The sequence below is a fragment of the Acyrthosiphon pisum genome, chromosome A2, assembly GCF_005508785.2.
Source record: "Acyrthosiphon pisum isolate AL4f chromosome A2, pea_aphid_22Mar2018_4r6ur, whole genome shotgun sequence".
In the NCBI taxonomy this organism is placed as follows: domain Eukaryota; kingdom Metazoa; phylum Arthropoda; class Insecta; order Hemiptera; family Aphididae; genus Acyrthosiphon; species Acyrthosiphon pisum.
In genome coordinates this window covers 24,459,153-24,466,237 of record NC_042495.1, presented here as the reverse complement: position 1 = coordinate 24,466,237, position 7,085 = coordinate 24,459,153, and the positions used below count along the sequence as shown (strand labels likewise).

General features: G+C 28.2%; 1 pseudogene; it reads left to right on the top strand.

The window, feature by feature from the left end:
• LOC100571290 overlaps positions 1-5,220 on the top strand; it is an 11,881-nt pseudogene extending 6,661 nt beyond the window's left edge.
• The last annotated feature ends 1,865 nt before the right edge of the window (positions 5,221-7,085 follow it).

Genomic DNA, 7,085 nt, shown 5'->3' with positions numbered 1-7,085 from the left:
TAATCTACACACGAACATTCATTTTTTTATATACCGGCTGAATTACCCGTCGTTGCCGGGTTTATGTATTTTTGTTATCTAAACTCAATAATAAATTTAGTTATGAGGGTCCTGGTGGCTATAGTAATGTATCCAATTTTGTTCTACCTATATTGTAGCACATGCCAGGTGTTTTGCCATTCCATTTGAGAGCGTTACAAAATTTACAATTTTGGTTCATAGTGCCAATGTAATTTTTAAAATCAATTTTTGGATTATATGCAGTACCTGTTAATTTAATAATTTTCCATTCACGCAATTGATTTTCAGACCGAAAATGGTTTACTCGGCTTTTTTTTTTTAGCTTCCTTGACTTGGTTGCTTCGAGGTCTATTTGTACATCTAGAAAGGCTTTTATTAATTAAATTTTCCGTGACACTAAAATTATTAGAAAATATACAATATTCCAAGTAAGACGCAATATTTTTACTGGGAATCAGGAATTGAAACCGTTTTAAATTTTAACGGTTACGGTTTTAGTTCTTGAAAATTGTTTTCTAAATTTTCTGGTGTTGATTTAGGTTTTAAGATCGGTTTTCAAATTTTTTTTGGTTTTGGTTTCTGTTTCAAAAAAGGTTTTTCATATATTTTATCGGTTTAAAGAACGGTTTTAGAGCATTTTCGGTTTTGGTTTTTGGAACGGTTTTTAAAAATTTCCATTTTATTTTTCTGTCTAATTACTGTAGACTCGATTTTTATTATCTATTAACTATTATAAGAGGCGATTCTAAAGCCCTGAAATATAGCTACTTTGTATAATTACATAGTGTACAATATACGATATAACAAATTTAGGTTCAGCAGAACTAATTTCGTGTTATTAACTTGAATATTTCGTACCTAGTTTAGGTACCTAGTGTCCTAGTGTCTACTTTTTTATTCGATATAATATTATGTTGTCATATTATGGTTAAGATCATTATTCGATTACATTAATATTTAATTGTATATTACAATAACATCACACTACATTTGCAATTTTGAATCATAAGTTTAGTAATAATATATATATTAATATTTTGTAATACTCAGTAATTGCATCGGGATTTTTATCATTAAATCCGAACATAATAATTTCTTCGTATACAAATACTAGAATTACAAATTATATAATTTACTCTATGAAATTCAAAGAAACCTACATTAGTTTCAAATTTTAATCGGTTTTTCAAGAACGGTACAAGAACGGTTTTTCAATTCTATGGTTTCAGTTTGGGTTTTGTAAATGGTTTTTTAAGGTCTTAGGGTTACGGGTTTTTAACCGGTGTTTTAAAGATTTTGGTTCCGGTTCCAGTTCCGGTGTTCAGAAATGAGAAAACCGTGGTTTTAACCGGTTTTTTGGAAAACCGATTAAACCGGTTTCGATCCATGCTGGGAATGTATCTATACCAAATTTTGCATAAAGATTATTGTTATAATAAATGTTAAATACACATGGGAAAATATTGCTAGATGCAAACAATTTGCAGTAACCACGCACAGTCGACAATAGGATTGCCCATATCACGACCATAATCCTCAGTAGTGGAAAAATTGTCGCTATATGAATTCTAAGACATATTAATAAAGGTATTCCAATTACCAGAGACATACGCAACAATTGTAGTTCGTAACTCCTGGCATCTTTCTTGAGCGTTAAACAAATGAAAGGAAATAGATAATTGGTACAACTATTTGAGATGTCAACATTCTATTCACAGTAATTTTTTTAAGATGTCATTTTAGATTCTGAGCGAAGTGGTTTTACAATGGTGTTTATTTATTTATTTTTTTTTTTATGTCCTGTATACAAAATGTTTACCGAAGGAGTGCTTAGATTTCAATATATAGTACCTTATATTTTAGAAAATTGGATCTAGATGGTACTTTAAAAAGGTAGTTTTTCGATTTTATCAAAAGTTATTTAATACCACGGGAAAAACCACCGAAAAATTTTAATTTCTAAAGCTTTAAATAATAATAATAATATAATATTAATTAAACTTACATGATATAATAAATAATAACAATATAAAATATCCAGACTGACTACCTCTCTCCGCTCAGAATTGTTTTTCTTATACAATGATATTATATCATTGAATTCAAGTTTAATACAATCCTTTATGCAACGATCCACTTGGAACCTACTGTACAGCAGAACGACATCACTTACCTGCATTTTTTATAAACGAAAGTGAAAATAACTGAACAAAAATAATATCCTATGCCCATATTATATTACCAATGACAACCTTTAATCAATAATAATAATTTAATAATATAAATAAATAAATATAGAATAATAATAATAATTAAGATTAGATATTGCTTGCTAGATGACGCCACTGTTGTATATTTACAACCCCTTTAGTCGTTGAATTTCCAAAAATCCTTTCTTTAAGTTCGGTGAAATTATAATATTAATACATCCTGAAAATGTTGAGCAGATCCACCCTTTGGTTTCAGGAAGACAAATTCCTTTTAATATATATATTTATTGACAAAAAATAATAATACAAAACAACAAACATTCCCGATTACCAATAGGAACTAATATAATATAATACACTATTATTATTTTAATCTGAAACAATACATTTTTTATTATTTAGTTCATTTTTTTTCTTGACAGATGGCACCACAGTTGTACCTATCTTTGACATCCATATTTCCCACTTTTCCAGTAGATTTTCTTAAATTGTTCTTTCATAAGAACTTTGTCCTGATAATTACAACACAGCAAGAAAAAAGAATTATCGAAATCAGTCCAGCCGTCCACGCGTGATGCGATGACAAAGGGAAAAAGGGATCCATTTTTAAATATAGAGTTTATTTATTATATCCTGTAAATTGAATTTATATTATAATATTATTATTTTTTTATTCGTTTCTATTGTGATAAACAAAGCATTTAAAAAAAAAAAAAAATACCATTGTAAAACCACTAGCTTCCTCGCTCCGCTCAGAATCGAAAAGAAAACTATATTATTTATTTATTTATTTATGTCAACGGATCAAACGATCCAATTACAGTAATTTAAAATAATATAATTAGTTCATAAATGAACATTAGAATACAATAACAACACAGTAATAATACAATATATTTAAATACAAAAAATTTTGTTTACATAACTATTAAATAATTCAATTTTTAAATCATTTGCTATTGACATTGTCCTCTTCATAAGAGAAGCAGAAATCTAATTTGTTTTATGTGTAAAAACATAAAACATATTGGTTGATCTAGCTCTACACTGAGGGACATAAAAATTGAGAAAACCTAAAATTTCAGGGCAATTTTTGTAACCTATGACGAGCTTAAATAAAAATTCCATATCATAATAATAATAATGATAATAATAATGAATATATAATATAATAGTGTATGTGTAATAGCAACAGTTGTTGCATAATGTATAATAATATGCTTGCGTATGGAAGCTAGGTACTATGACAATACAAAATATGACATGATAATAATACAAATAATGGACTGTTGGCACACGCAATAAATAATGAACTATTCGCACAAATTAACAATAATAATAACTGCCAATGGTGGCTGTAATGGCAATATAATATACTTATTGAGAAGCTTTTTACCCGTAGTAGTATCCCCCCAAATACTTTTTTTTTTTAAACTGGCAAATCATATATATGTGCCTACATATTTAATTATATAAATATTATTATTGATAGGTACCTACTGATATAGTATATTTTATAGAAACAACAAATAAAAACCCAAATCCCCTGTGGCAACTAAGATAATATTACATAATAATAAATACTAATCGTTATTGCAATATTGCACAAATATAATATTGAAATGATGCAGTTTAGCTCGATTTTTGGGAATTTTTTTCGGGAACCTATAGGTATATTTAAACGATTTAAGTACAATGTTGCAATCATAATTTGACGGTAGGACGTAGTTTCAAGGTTCTAACATTTTGAAGTACGGGATTTTGCGTAAATAATTATGCATACCTACCCAGATCATTCCATGATTCTACGTGAAAAATACATTTTAGCTTTGAAGCGATTTTTAGAAATTATTTTGGAAATCTATATGTTTCAACCACTTAAGTACAATGGTGCAATCAGAATTTGATGGTCGGACTTAGTTCCAAGGTTATAAGTTTGTAACCTTTGAAGCTTGAAATTTTGAGTATTTTATTTCTACGAAGATTCTTCCATGTATCTACTCGAAAAAGTACATTTTAAAACTTTATTAAATAGTATACGTAATTATTTGTTTTAAAGTGTGCATGCATTTTATACATGTATACCATGTGTACATGTATGCATGAATTTATACATATATACATGGTTTACAGGTATACTTTGACAAGGACCCGATGATTGAATCAAGGTCGATCTTGGTTCGGTCGAAGTAATATATTATAATTATTTTTTCATAGGTTGATATAAACTTTTCGTCTTGAGGTTCAACTGGTGGTTGGATACAAAATTATTATATTTTCAGAAGAAAAAAGGCATGCAGTCATTTAAGAAATCTTTTTGGAAATTCGTGGCTTACAATGCTCAATGCTTTTAACGTTCCAACTGATAGATGTCCAATACCATTGGTAATATATGAAAACATTAAAAACAATGATATCATTTTATAATAACCATAATGGATACACGGTATTTGATGACTTAGATATGGTTGAATTAATATATAGTTAAGATATTAAAGGACTATTTTAATCATAGAATAAAAATAATATTATACCAATTTAAAATGTATACGAATGGCATGTTGTCTAATTATTATGTATTTATAATTTATCACTACATTTTTACAGGGCACATATATTACATCAGGTTATGATTTGACGAAACTTGAAGATAATAATTTGCCTAAAGTATTTTTTTATGGAAAATATAAAGTGGTGACACGCTATACAAATGTAGAAAATAAAGAAGTTGGTTGCTTTGTTATGGAAGTAAATTATATACGACCATGGGAAAAACCAATTTAATAAAACTAATACTAACTAATAATATTTGTTATTGACTTGTTGTAAAAAATAAAGGAAAGGGGTAGTATATTATAATTTCTTTACTGTATACAAATATTGTTAAGCTCTGCTCACAGCTGTTAATACCTATAGAAACTAATAAATATAATGATCAGTTTTCGATAACATCTATTTCGTTATTTTGTTGTTTTTCAATATGATTGTAAAAAACGTCATTGTTTTTAAATACTTAAATATCTTAAATATGATGATTAACTTATTAGGTATGTATTTTATAAGCAAACATAAACAAAAATTATGTTCTTCACATAGAAAAATTTGTTATTTAAAAAATGTTTATATACATAATACATCAAACTGTTTTCAAAAATTGGTGTTTCAATTATTTTAAGACGGAATTTGAAGGCACCAAAATTGTGCAATAGCACAAAGTTACAACTTAAGTCTTTGAAAAAGTACGTTCATTGAGGTGAAAATTCTGACTGGCTGCACCATAGGTTATATTATTGTCTATATTACAAGAATTCGAATAACAAGTGACTATCTTTCCGAATTCAAGCGCCTTCAATTTCCCATGATGCTGTAGTGTTTCACGATGACCATTGACAAGGCACAAGGACAATCGTTGAAAATTACAGGTATCGATAACACAGATCCATTCTTCACCCATGGTCAGTTTTATATTACTTGATCTCGAGTAAGCTCGGAAAATCTTTAATATATGATCCTTACCATAAAACGGAGAACATAATATAGTCTACCAAGAAATATTATAGTTTACTGTATATTATAAATACCTGTTTGGGTACTACTCCGGGTTGGACCTACTGTGTCTAATTGTAAGTCTAAACCATTAAGTGACCCACCCAAACACACATAAAATATTTCATAAAAATAGGTTCATTCGTTTAGGATGAGTATTGAGTTCAGTGACACACGTGGACACATAGGTAAGTGGATGTCGCTCTGCTGTAGAGAAGGTTACAATTGGGTTACTGTAAGGGATAGTGTTAAATTTGAATTCAATGATATGATATCATTGTATAAGAAAAACGATTCTGAGCTAAAATTGTCAGTCATCCTATGATATTACTAAGTATATTTGATGATGTTTTTGGAAATAAAGTAATTTATATATAACCTATTTACGTGGATCTTGTTTTAAACTTTAATGTTTATAAAAAAAATTGTGCTTATGTTTTTTAACCTTCCGGCGGGCGCGCTGTTGTAAATAATGCAACAGTTTTATATTTATTTGTTTATTCAACTTATAATCTATTTTTAACTTATCGGCAGTCATGGGAAACGTTATGAACTTCTGTTTTTGAAGTGTTTCAGTTTACTTAATTGCAGACATTCTACGAAGTACTTATTATAGTATTGTCGCAGAATACAACATGCGCCATTTTGTGTACTTACGCCAAACACAACACACAAAATCAATACATTCATCGCTTCGCTCAGAATCTAAAATGGTAACTAAATTATAATAGTAATTAAATTGCTGTATTACTGTTAAGATAACAATAGATATATATAGATAATGAACAGCAACACGAAAATATGAAATATAATAATAATTCAGCCCAGCACTCAAGCCAAAATAGTACAATATGTTAATATATATAATAATAAAATGTGGCCTTCCTGGCCCAACATAATAAAATATTTAGGGATGGGAATTTTACTGTAAATTTTTTTCCGGTAAATTTAACGATAAATTGTACGTAAATACTGTATAATAATTTAATTTGTAAATTTAATACGAACTCATATTAACATTTATATAACTATAAGCTAACCATCTAATCAATTTAACAATCATCTATTCCTTACTGGCTTACTACAAGTACTATGTATATTGCCGCACAAACAGGGGTGCCAGTAGGTGTCTAGCACCTTCAATTTATATTATTTCTATTGGATAAAAATATTGTTTAAAGTAAATCAAAGATGATGGTGTTAAACATTGTCTTAGTTATAATTATTTGCTAGAAGATCCCATGTGCAAGATATAAATATAAGTAGGTATATAAATAACTAGTTATATATTTATATCATAAATTGTGG